The following is a 13,513-nucleotide window of genomic DNA, read 5'->3' as shown; positions in this document are numbered from 1 at the left end:
CTCAAATGGCTGTGCCCCGCCCCCAGCGTGCCCGGCGTCATGACGTCACAGGGAAGTGACGTGCACGCCGGTGTGGGGTTTCCCCCGGGGCCCCATTCCACGGTGGCGGAAATCGGGCCTCCAAAGCGGGGGGAAATCCGCCCCCCAGGGGGAATTGGCAGCTCTATCCACCATTGATAGTGGTGGTAGTGGTAGTGGCGGTCCCTATATAAAAGCCTGGTGGAAGAGCTCCGTCTTGCAGGCCCTGTGGAACTGCATAAGTTCCTGCAGGGCCCTGATCTCCTCCAGGAGCTCGTTACCAGGTGGGGGCCCCCACTGAGAAGGATCTGGCCCTGGTTGCAGTAAGCTTTGCCTCCCGGGGGCCTAGAATCACCAGGCGGTGTTGTGTCCCCGACCGAAGTGCTCTTGGGGATATATGTGGGGAAAGCCGGTCCCTCAGGTAGGTCGGACCCTGGCCATGTAGGGCTTTAAAGGTAATAACGGGGTTGGCAGCCCTAATTCGGTATGCTATTGGCAGCCAGTGCAGCTGTGCAGCTACACCCAATTAAACCTGTTCCTATTATTTTAACTGAGCAAGGAGTCCCAACTTGTTTCAATCTACCCCTGGTCTTATTTGGTTTGGCCCTCAGTAGTCAAATGAGTGGTAAGAAAAGCAACCTGGGGAATCCCTGTGGGTTATGTGGAAGTCCTTGTAAAGGGGGGCCTTTGTTGCCAAATGCAGCATGGAAAATTCCTGGAGATTTGGGAGGGTACCAGTGGAAGAGGGGAAATTGGGGAGGAATTTCACATAGAATTTATGGTATACCATAGAGCCTGATCTCTGCAGCTGCCATTTTTTCTATGGATATTGATCTCTGTAGCCTGGAGATCAGTTATAATTCCAAGCGAATGCCAGGCCCTACCTAGAGGTTGGCAATTCTAGCACAATTAATTTGTATCACAGTTCCCCCCCCCCCATTTGCAAGAAGCAGAGAATGAAACTGCATATTCACAGGTCTGCCAAAAAATCAAATTGCATTCTAGAAAATACAGAATAAGTTGTGAGCTGAATTAGTGCAGGGGTTTTTGTTTGTATGTTTTGCTTACTTTAATTACACATCACCTAATGTTCATGATGTGCTGTTTATTTGATGAATAAGAGTGCACAGATACACAAAGCACAGATTTACTTGCACCCTTCTTAATCCATTTGAGAAGAACCTTGAGTTGGGCCCATTAACAGAACTGTTTTCTATCCTGGGCAACCTGTATTGGGTTGTTAAAGGCTTTGCACATATTCCCTGGCACCTTTAACTTTTCTCCTTAATATTACATTCAGGAAAACCCTTGCTGGATTGGCAAACAATTTTCAACTGGACTTGCTTATCTTTCCAGGAGATTGGTTTGCAGTGGAATAACCTTCACATACCTTCTGAGATATATTTGAGGGCCAAAATCAACATAGTCGAGATCACAGATCTCCATTAGTCTGTACAAGATAAATTGCATGCATGTGCAATGCATTGTTGTCAACTAGCTTGGAAAGGCAAAGATGTCTGCATCTCATGAATGTATAAAAGTTCCCAGTGAAGCAGGAAGCTAATTTGAAAAAAGCAGCTGAATGACTCCCTGGAAATCACTGAAGAGTTTCTAGTTAGCAGCACCCATTCTGCTTGCTCACTCTGACACAGATCCCCCCCATGCATATCTCTCACCTTGTGTTTGATGACAAAAATCATTTACATGAAAACCGGATCTTTGTTTCCGAAGTGTTCATCTGTTCCTGCTGTTTATTTCCTACCTAAAGTGATAATCCTCTGTTTGTGGCATCACAGTTGGCTGCTGTGCAAACTATTATGTCGTCACAAACAGAGGATTATGATTTCAGGTGGGGGTATAAGCAGCAGGAGCAGATGAAATCTTTAAAGGAAAGATGCTGTTTCATGTAAATGTTGATGGCAATAAAGAGCAAGAAAAGGAAAATATGATGGAGGGACAGAAATTGGTAGAAGGAAACTTAGTAGGAGTTCCTGAACTGTGGTTTCCCTGAAGACAAGCAATTCTGTCTGAAGTAGAATGATTCTGCACAAACAAGTGTACTGTTTTACCTTCTAAAATTTGATCAAGCTGCTGCTCAATACAGCAGAGAGGTCTGGATTCTTATTTTTTGTCTCAGCATAAAGCGTATTCAGTGCCAAAAAGCTTTCTCTGCTAATCATTAATGGCAAACAGGAAAAGAGGAAACAGCAGTTCCTGCCCTGCTAGTGAAAGTGGGTAACTTTAACTCTGCAGCATCCTAGCTGCAGGACAGAAGGCACCTACAGTCAGTCCACAGCTTATCGATTTGGACACCATATTTGAAGGTCACAAATAATTGTATAAAATAAAGCTATAGAGTTTGTAGCACTGCTGGGAAAGGCGTAGAAGACTAAGGGATTTGATTATGGTTTATAATCCCGCCTATCTCCTATCTGACTTTTGTGTGGTGCTACCTGTTCCCAACTCAGTCTACTAGAGGCAGCACCCTATGGTGTTATAATTTGCATCAAATACTGTTATTTTCACAGCAGTCGCACTGGCTAAGAATTTGGACTTGCCTTGTGGCATAGTGCTGTAGACCCACCAGTGTTGTTTCCAGTTTTTCTCAAATGAAATGTTAATAGCATACTGTTTAGAGCACATAGTATGCCATATCAGTGCTTGACCTCCCACAAAGAATGGTACTAGTGCTAAAGCCTGCCAGAAGGCCATGCTTCATCACTTCATAGGTGTTTTTTCGAGGACTGTCAACTCCAGATAGGGAAATTCCTGAAGATTTGGGGGCAGTGCCTGGGAAGTGTAGAGACTGGGGAAGGGAAGGAGCTCAGTAGGGATGTGATCCTGTAATGTCTTGGAGTAAGACCTTGGAGTCATAGTAGATAACTCACTAAAAATGTCGAGACAGTGTGTGACTGCAATACAAAAAGGCCAATGCTATATGCTGGGGATTATTAGGAAGGGTACTGAAAACAGATCAGCCAATATCATAATGCCCCTATATAAATCAATGGTGAGACCTCATTTGGAATACTGTGTGCAGTTCTGGTCACCACACCTTAAAAAGGATATTATAGCTTTGGAAAAAGTGCAGAAAAGGGCAACTCGAATGATAAAAGGGTTGGAACACTTTCCCTATGAGGAAAGGTTAAAGCGCTTAGGGCTCTTTAGCTTGGAGAAAAGACGACTGAGGGGTGACATGATCGAGGTTTATAAGATTATGCATGGGAAAGAGCAGGTAAAGAAAGAGGTACTTTTCTCCCTTTCTCACAATACAAGAACCCGTGGGCACTCCATGAAATTGCTGAGCGGTCGGGTTAGAACGGATAAAAGGAAGTACTTCTTCACCCAAAGAGTGATTAACACATGGAATTCACTGCCACAGGAAGTGGTGGGTGCTACAAGCATGGACGGCTTCAAAAGGGAATTAGATAAGCATATGGAGCAGAGGTCCATCAGTGGCTATTAGCCACAAGGTATAGCTAGGGGCTCTGGGGCAAGTGATGCTCTGTCTTCTTGGTGCTTGGGGGGGGGGTCAACAGTGGGAGGGCTTCTAATGTCCTGGCTCCACTGGTGGACCTCCTGATGGCACTGGTATTTCTGGCCACTGTGTGACACAGAGTGTTGGACTGGATGGGCCTTTGGCCTGATCCAACATTGGCGTCTCTTATGTTCTTATGTAACTGAACGGTCAGTTCCTCCTACTCCTCCCTTTCCTGTGAGGTCGCTTCCTTCCACCAAAATTCAAATTTAAATGTGCCCAATCATAGAACATCCCTGCATCCTTTTCTTCCTACCTTACATGACTTGTAGGCTTCTATATGCATATGTGTTCCCTATGTCATATGAATTTAGGGATGCCAGACCTCAGTGGGGGAGGGATCCACTGGTTTTGGGTGCTCCTCTCCGCTGCTGGGCAGCAGAGGAGGAATTATCCCCCTAACAGGGAAGAAGCCGGAAATAAATGCAACGTGCCTTTGTCACCTGGTCCAAGATGGCATGGCAGGCATGTTGATGACATCAGGGGGGCAACATTCTGGTTTTGGGACAAAGCTCTAAAAAGCTAATTCCATAAAGCTCTAAAAAGCTAATTCCATAGAGGTCTTGCCCCAAAACCAGAGCATTGCCCCCAACAACCCTGATGTGATTACATCCCTTCTGGGTGACTCGATCACCCACCAGCTGGTCCGATGGACCTGGCAACCCTATATGAAGTCTTTGATTATAAATATTTGTGCTGATATAACTGGCTGCTAATTTACTCACATTAAAACACCTCTCAAAATCAAGTTTTTCTCAGTGTTAAGGAGAAAAATCAACTCTAAAGATCTGTAAGAGGATGCCAGCCGTCAGCAGTCATAGGCATAAACCACAGAGGGGCTTTGGGGCCCGGGTCCTTCCCAAATGTTTCCAGGGAAAACTGAGCCTCCCTGGGCCAACCAGTGCCTGACAATATTGAATTTAAAACTTTCCTGTGTGGGTTATTTTATTTTGGCCTCAATTTTCCCTTCCAGGCTCACTGTCTTACAAATGCTAATTGAACTATAAGGATAGACAGTGGGATTGTTAAACATCCCCCTTTTCCTCCCCCTTCTCCTAGCATGAGGTTTCAAATGCTAGTCTTTAGGAACTTCAGCTGCCTTTACTTCAGTGGGGAAAGAGATTTGATAACATTCCTTGCCACGGGAAGAGAAGCTTTTTTCATGGTAGTGAAGGGGCAGGGCTGCTTCAGCCAATCCTAAACTCTTCTTTCAATTTCCATTTCATTTTTAAATGGTAAGCCCATCTGCATGAACAAGACTGGGGGGGGAGACATGCAGATCAGAGGCCTTTAAAAATTTCCTTTTGCCCTGTGTGCAGCTGAGAGAGAACATTGGCTACGAATGTGCACTCTGCATGTTCACACTCTTCATTTTGCTGTTACTTAAAATGGTGTGGTATAGTTTCAAAGGGGCAACCAATTGGGATGTACTAAAAGAAATGACAGGATTGCCCATTGAAAACAATGGGAGAGGCTTGAAGGCCTGTTGGAGATAATTGGAGCCAGGAATACCAATTGACTTGCATGGACTCCACTGAAATACATTGCAGCACAAAAAAAGTTGCAAAGAAAATGCAGAATGGATTTTCCATTAAGGTCTTTGGGCCCAGATAGGCTACTCTGGGACTGGAATGACAACCCCCAGAGTAAAACAAATTTAGAGGCCAGTGGTACGTTTAAGACCATTCAAGATATGAGCTTTCATGTGCATGCACACAAGACCATCCCTAGGAATAGAATCTCTGCTCTGGGACTAGAATGACACACCTCAGAGTGGAATGATGATCCCTAGCAATAGAATCTGTGCTCTGGGACTGGAATGACAGGTCATAGAGTGGAATGACAGCCCCTGGAAGTAGCAGAAGCATTTTGGTACTGAAATGACAGCTCCCCCAGAGTGGAATGATGATCCCTAGCAATAGAATCTGTGCTCTGGGACTGGAATGACAGGTCACAGAGTGGAATGACAACCCCTGGTAATAGGGTTAGTGCTCTGGGACTGGAATGACAAGTTACAAAGTGGAATGACAGCCCCTGGGAGTAGCAGAGGTGTCCTGGGAGTGGAATGATAGCCCTTAGAGTAGAATAATAGTCCCAGAATGCTTCTGCAAGTCCCAGGAGTTGTCATTCCAGTCCCAGAACACTTCTGCTAATCCCAGGGACTGCTATTCCAGTCCCAGAGTACTGAGAAGATTGCTACTACTCTGAACTCTGTATATTGCTCAGAAATTGAGTGCATAGCAACTGTTTTGTATTCTGCTGTGACTCAGAGACTCTAGCCATGCTTTTACCAAAGAAGGCATCTGTGATGCCACCATTTAGTACAGGACTACAGGAATAAGGCAGAAACAGGACTCCTGTAAATGAATGTCCAGGAAAACTTTTAAAATGCTCCCCCTAGAGGCTTTTCTGTGTTGCCTGTCAAATTTGTGACCATTAGTTTGTCCTATGCACATGGTATGTATATTTGCAGATCTTAAAGTGACTATTCTAAAAGTGAATTCCAAAGCCAGGACACAGCTGGAGATAACTGAGACATCACTACAATCCCTGGCCAACTCCCACCTTTTCCTGAGTTTAGCCCAGCCCAGAGGCATTGCTGGGGGGGTCCCAATCCCCCCTACATTTCTGGGGAGCCCCTCCCTAAATCCCACATGGCTCTGCCTCCATAGATAGTGGCAATGGCCTGTGATGTCCCTGGCTCCTCCCTATGATGTCACAGGGCCTCAGTTCTTTTAAGGGCCTAGCATAGCAATGCCTCTGCCCCAGCCCCCCTACTGAAAACTGGAAAGTCTACACCCCTGGCAGCAGTCCCATCCCTCTCTCAGTCCTCAACCAGCCTCTGGTCTTTAGTGTTCTTACAGGCTACAGCCAATCATTTTCACCTAGTGTGTATGATGCCATATAGGAAGCAAAAGTCCCAGATCACCCATCCTCTGTAACCTCTGTAGCCTCACAGATGTCATCATCTGAAGGTGCCATTTACTCCAGGGGAAATTATCTCTGTAGTCTCTGATGATCAGTTATAATTCTGGAAGAACTCCAGCCTTCACATTGAGGTTGGTGACCCAAGTCCTTTCATTGATGAGTTACTCTGCACATGCTCAGAGAGCACTCTTTGGGGCTGAGTGGCTGAATGCCCTTTCCCATCTAGGGGCATCTTCCATCCAGCATTGTAAAGTATAAATTAGCATTATTTATTACAAGGCTCCCTTTTCTGTGGGAAATTCAACTTTTTTCCTTGTGATTTTTCTGTACACGCTGATGACAATAACAGATTTCAGTGATCAGTGAAAACAGGTGTAAAAGGAGAATAGCCATAGAGGCATAGGGTAGAAATCAAGTAATCAGCGAGCTTAAAAACAAAACGAATTGTCTATTCCTTCTACGAACTCTACTCATGAGTGTACTTTCATTAGAATTCTCCTTATAAGCTCTGGTGATAAGTTGGGGTGAGGGGGTATTTGATGTCTGAGAAGTAGTGAGAAGTTAGCTGCCTAATGATACACTAATTAGAAAGCCCATCCTAGCAGGATCCATGAAAATTGATTTGCACAGTGCCATTTTTGCTAATGAGAGTCATGAATATATGTTTGCAGCCCTTTACTTACCCTTCTTCCCTACAGCTAATGAAGGTGAAGCAATCGTTAAAGAACTAGGCTATAATCTATCTAGAGTTTCCAGGACCTCTTAGGAATAGTTGGATTTTAAGAACTTCTGTTTTAAATAATGCTCTTTGTAGAAGAGTAAGCTCCACAGGTAGTACGGCTGTAGCAAGGTTCATTGTTAAAATAAATCTACTTATGCTTCTTTTCACTGTTTGGCAGCCAATCAGTATTTTCAGCAAAGTGTCTACAGTGAAGTTGAGGGCTACTTTTGTGATTTCACACAGGGTTTTCATTAAAATGGAAAGTCTAAATTGTTGTAACATAATAGGTTGACCTTTCTTATGTGGGTACAGTGGGTTTATGAACAAATGTCAGTGTACTCATTTTTTCCCCCACTCCATTTATATGAATAGCTCACAGAACAACTCATGCTTAACCTTGAGTGCTTCTGAGTGTCTGCATGGATATGTACAAATCAACCATAATTTTGAAATCTGCCATAGAAATTTGCCTGTATGCATGTGAGAGAGGAGACCACAACATGGAATTATGATGAAAAGGTTCTCTTGCAGAGGGTAGATGGATGAGTAAAAGTGTGTTATATCTGTGGCATCACCCTGAGCCAGTTCCCAAACTGATCATACTTTCTGGCTATCATTGTATGTTAAATAAGCATTTCAAACCAGCTGTAGTTAGTCTAGCTCACACAATACTTTTTTAATTTTTTAAAAATATGATATTTATAGTGAGGGTGGATTTGCATGACAATTGTGAAAGGCAAGATGAAAACTGTTGAAAAAATATGTGCCAACATTTTCAGCATGATATTTTATTGATATGCTCACTCTGAATATTCCCTTTTGTATAAGAGTGATTATGGGTCAGTGTGATCATATCCAAGATGAAAATGATGGGTGTTGTTTTTTTTTTGTATTTTGTGTGTGTGTGCGCATGTGTGAGTGTGTATGCACCTGAAAGTTATGATGGCTTCTGGTGATTGACTGTGTGTGCAGCTAGAAGGCATGGTGACCTTTGGTGACTGACCCCTACTGGGGGCCTGGAAGATATTCAGAGAGGTGGCTGAATAAAGCCTGTCTCTGCCTCCCATCTCTGGTACTTCAAGTTGGTCGCCCATCCAAGCAGGGCTCTTTTTGTAGAAAAAGCCCAGCAGGAACTCATTAGCATAATAGGCCACACCGAACAGCAGGAACTCATTAGCCTATTAGGCCACACCCCTGACAGCACAGCATATTAACATATTAGGCTACACCCCCATGTTACCAGAAGTGTGGTCATCCAGCCACACCCACCTTTTGCTTCTTATTCTGTTTACCTTGCTTGTTGTCAAAACCCAGGGCTTTTTTTGTAGCAGGAACCCCTTTGCATGTTAGGCCACACACCCCTAATGTAGCCAATCCTAATGAGTTTCTGCTGTTGGGTGTGGCCTATTATGCTAATGAGTTCCTGCTGGGCGTGGCCAACTTGGGAGCCAGCCGGAACTCCGTTCCTGTGCGTTCCTGCCCCAAAATAGCCCTGCATCCAAGTACTTGTCAGAGACAGCCCTGCTTAGCCTCCAAGATCTGATGAGATCGGGCTTACCTGGGCTATCCACGTCAGGGTGAAAATGCTCTTTTTATATGAAAGTGTTACCATTTTGAATCTGCTTTGTACAAACTCAGTAACTGATATGTATACACAAGGCAGGTTCTAAGGAGGCATACCAGCATGTATCAAGCATTCCACTGCAGCTCTGCAGCCCTGACATCATCACCAGCCATATGGGGCCAGGCAGAGACCATTGCAAAGATAGGCATGGCTCAGCAGAAAAGCAGAGTGATAGCATGGCCAGGGCTCCTGGTTCAATCCCCAAATGGGGAGGGGAAAGAGGCAGACTAAAACCTTAGAGCTGATGTTTTGCCTTAAACAGCAAAAGGGGGAACTGGATGCGATGGTGCCGCTCCACAATTCTATGCTGCATCTGTGGCAGCAGTTCCCTTGCATCCACCATGGGTGCCTTGTGCCTGCACAGCCAAGCTGCATGGCTTATCAGATGCCAGCAGTGCTGTGGGGGATTGTGGGACTCAGAGATCCCTCCTTCCCAGAGCAGCCATGCACCATCTTGGACCACCCACCAACCTACCCTTTCCCCACCGGCACAAGGGGTTGTTCCAGCATTGCTCCACAGAGTTGCTACACTGGAGCCAGCTAGGGACAGTGCTGCTGGGGTGCTCTGCTGGCATATCTTGGAGATATACCTTCCTGTGTGCCCCCCCCCCGATTGTATTGTGAGTGCGTTATATGCATAAATGGGAACTGTTGATTTTCATGTGAGAAAATAACAGCATCATTTCCTCATCTTTTGGGTTTACTATGCCCACTATATGAATGAAACCTGAAACACTTCTAGTTTTGCAGACATTAGTAACTGGAGATTAAAAGGATTCCTTGCAGAGATTTCATATAGTGAGGATGAGCCAGTTTGGTGTAGTGGTTAAGTGTGTGGACTCTAATCTTGGAGAACCGGGTTTGATTCCACTCCTCCACTTGCAGCTGCTGGATGACCTTGGGAAAGCCATAGTTCTGACAAGAGCTGTCCTTGAAAGATCAGTTCTTGAAAGAGCTCTCTCAGCCCCACCCACCTCACAGGGTGTCTGTTGTGCGGAGGGGAAGGGAAAGGAATTTGTAAGCCACTCTGAGACTCCGAGTGAAGGGCGGGGTATAAATGCAATCTCCTCCTCCTCCTCCTCCTCCGTCTACATCTTGTGTAAACCTGAGATACAGAAAGATCTGTCCACATGTCAAAAGGATAAATACAGGATAGGAGTGTGTGAAATGTTTTTCTCAAAGTATACATTTATTTATTTGTTTATTTTATTAAATTAGACTTTTAGGCTGCCCTCCACTGAAAAACAGGGCTCAGGGTAGCATACAGCACAATAAAAGTCCAATACAATTTATAAATTACAGTTAAAATTCCAGAGTTAACATATAAAATATACCTAAAACATTTAATGCAGTCCAATCCATCTGATGGCAAAAAGTTGGCAGGAAATGCCACAGCCTCACAGGGGAAAGGAGGCTGGAGGAGATGGGAAAGGGAGAGTGCCAGACTATGTTATAGCTCTTGCTGTCTTCAACCAAATGCCCCATGGAACATCTTTGCCTTACATGCCCTGCAGAAATGTAGCAAATCCTGCAGAGCATGCATGTTAACCAGCAGAGAGTTCCATCAGGTAGGGGCCAGGGCAGAAAAAGTTCTGGCCCTGGTTGTGGATAGCCAGATCTCTCTTGGGCCAGGGATCACCAGGAGGTTCTTATCTCCTGAGTATAAAGCTCTTCTGGGGGTATACCGGGTGAGGCGGTCCTGAAAGTATGTGGGTCCCAGACCATTAAGGGCTCTAAAGGTCAAAACCAAAACCTTGAACCTGATCCGGTATTCCACCGGAAGCCAGTGCAGCTTGCACAGCACAGGTTCAATGTGTACCAGTTGGGGGGTCCTGGTAAGGACCTGCGCAGACACATTTTGGATCAGTTGGTGCTTCTGGGTCAGTCTCAAAGATAGGTCCATGTAGAGCAAGTCACAGTAGTCTATTCTGGAGGTGACCACTGCATGGATTACCGTGGCTAGGTTGGAACGAGACAGGTAGGGAGCTAGTTGCCTGACCTGACAAAGCTGGAAAAATATCAGTCTGGCAACCTTTGTGACCTGGGCCTCCAGTGACAGGGAGGCATTCAGTGTCACACCCAGGCTCTTGGGACAAAAGGGGGGGGGGACTTAACCCTGAAACCTGGGTGTCCAGAACCTAAAAAGGTAAATCAAACAGAATAGAGGGCAAACAATAAAAACTTAATGTATATGGTATAAAAAGATAAATGTATTTATTAACAAAGAATTTTAAAATGTATAAGGGCCCAATCACACCTCATGTAAAAATAACAAAATCTATCACACAAGGGCCAATGGACTTGACCTGATGCGTTTTGGCCTGTATATGCCTTCTTCAGAGGTCAAACACAATGAGGAGCATATTGGCTTATATCATAATACAGTACAATCATACAATTATGCAACATAGATACAAGATGGACCAGAAAAGAATTGTTCCAAAGTGAAACCACTAGGCACAGAATAAAAGTATAAATGAGGCCTCCAAAGATGCAATCACATGACAAATGATGTTTCACTGATAATAATTTCTGGTCCAGAAAGTGTCTTCCAATGATTGTTTAGTCAAAGCATCCTCAGTAAAATTTTCCTTTAAGCAAAGAGCAGAAATTATCATCACTGCAAGGCTACCCCATGCATTCCAGCATCGGCAGGGCAGTGAGTCAGCAGATTGTAATCAACCATGTTGAATGCTGCTGTAAGGTCAAGCAATACCAGCAGCCCCGACCCACCTTGATCCAGATCATCTGTGAGGGTGACCAGCACCATTTCCACCCCATGGCCAGGGCCAGACTGGAATGGATCCAATGCGAATGTGTCATCTGGGAATTTCTGGAGTTGTTGTTAAACTGCCAAGAGTTCCCTTTTAAAATACAAGTGTTCCCTTTTTAAAAGTTCCCTTAAAAAAAGAGGTTATACATAAAAGCAGATAACCCTAAATTCAAAACAACTCCTGCTAAAAAAGGAAGCAGTATAAACAAAGTTCTTTTAATTACACAGTAATCAATATATAATATAGTCTACAGGAGAAAATAATTACTTTCTCTTTGCTTTGTAACTGTTCACAAGCGGTATTAGATCATGCTGTTTCAAATTTAAAAAGGTAAGAGACTGGCTTTTTTAAACTCCCTACTCCCAAGAGTTGAACTACTAGGCAAACATCTGGATAAACTGACCAACTGGCTGTGCAATCCGAAACAAAATTACACCCTTCTAAATCCATTGAAAACAATGGGCTTAACTTCCCTTAGGAATGAACTGTTAACTCTCCCCTCCCCAAGTTCAAAATGCTTTCTATAAGCTAGGAAATCATACTTTTCCAACAGAACGTGTTATATATCTAATCCGGCAGGATCTTTAAATTAACTATTTGCCTTATCCTTATCAAAAATGTCCACAACTTCATAATAGCTATAATCAGTATTGTGTGAAATGGCTGTAAACCCACCGGCTTTTTGAGTTTCTCTCTTGTGGGGAAAAAGACCTGAACTACTAGGTAACACTGGCCTGAAGCACAGGGGAAGAAGCAAAAGCTGAACTGGAAATATGGGTCAGTGGAGAAGCAAATCCACGCCTACCTTTCCTATGGTTTCCTGCCTATTTTCAGGCAAGAAGCTGCAGTTTCTAAAACTAGCCAGCAAGTCCAAGCCAAGTCCTGTGTCCCTTGAGACACAAAGCAGCTTGAAATACATTATTTGCAGACCAGTGTCACTTCAACTGCCACTCCTCTGGACTGGTGAATGAGTTTGCACACTTTGTCTGAAGTTCTTCACCTCTCACATTCAGTGGATTTGTATACCTAAATTGAAGATGACCCTCCCATTTTTAGAAAGCCAAGAACGTTTTTAAAACACTGTCTTCCTTTACACTATGGTACACTATCATCCCTAATTGCAAGATGGTCTTTTAAAGAATGAAAAATGTTGTAACCAGGCTTATTGGACCATGCAAAATTTAGAACAAGAAACCAAATCCATGCAATACCTTTTATTAAAGTAAAGGTAAAGGTTCCCTTACGGAGCTGCGGTGGCTCAAGTGGTTAAGATGCTGAACTGCAGGCTGTGGAAGGTCAGTAGTTCAGCAGTTCAAGACCCGAGTTACCGCATGACAGAGTGAGCTCCTGTCTCTAGTTCCAGTTCCTGCCAAACTAGAAGTTCGAAAGCAAGAAATTGCAAGTAGATAAATAGGTACCACTTTGGTGGGAAGGTAACAGCGTTCCGTGAGCCTTGGTGTTTAGTCATGCTGGCCACATGACCACGGAAATGTCTTTGGACAGCGCTGGCTCTTCGGCTTTGAGACGGAGATGAGCACCCTAGAGCACCTTTACCTTTAAAGGTTCCCTTGCTCGAAAGCCAGTCAAGTCCGACTCTAGGGTTGCGGTGCTCATCTCCGTTTCAAAGCCGAAGAGCCAACACTGTCCGAAGAAGTTTCCATGGTCATGTGGCCGGCATGACTAAACACCAAGGTGCATGGATTTATTAAGGGCGACCAATTTGACACAAAACATTGGCCAAGTTTTTGAACTCACCAGAACTCTTCATCAGGCCAAATTAGAGCTGTAAAATTTCTGGAAATTATGAAGGCATGGGAAAAATCTGTTTTTTTTCTGTTGTTTTCTCAAAAAAAAGGAAAGTTTTGGAAGAATTGAAATATATACAATATTGATGCCCACTCGCCCATCCT

Source organism: Gekko japonicus, unplaced genomic scaffold, assembly GCF_001447785.1.
Source record: "Gekko japonicus isolate JY-2015 unplaced genomic scaffold, Gekko_japonicus_V1.1 scaffold1806, whole genome shotgun sequence".
Classification (NCBI taxonomy): domain Eukaryota; kingdom Metazoa; phylum Chordata; class Lepidosauria; order Squamata; family Gekkonidae; genus Gekko; species Gekko japonicus.
The sequence above is the reverse complement of the archived record's forward strand: the minus strand, read 5'-3'. Positions refer to the sequence as shown.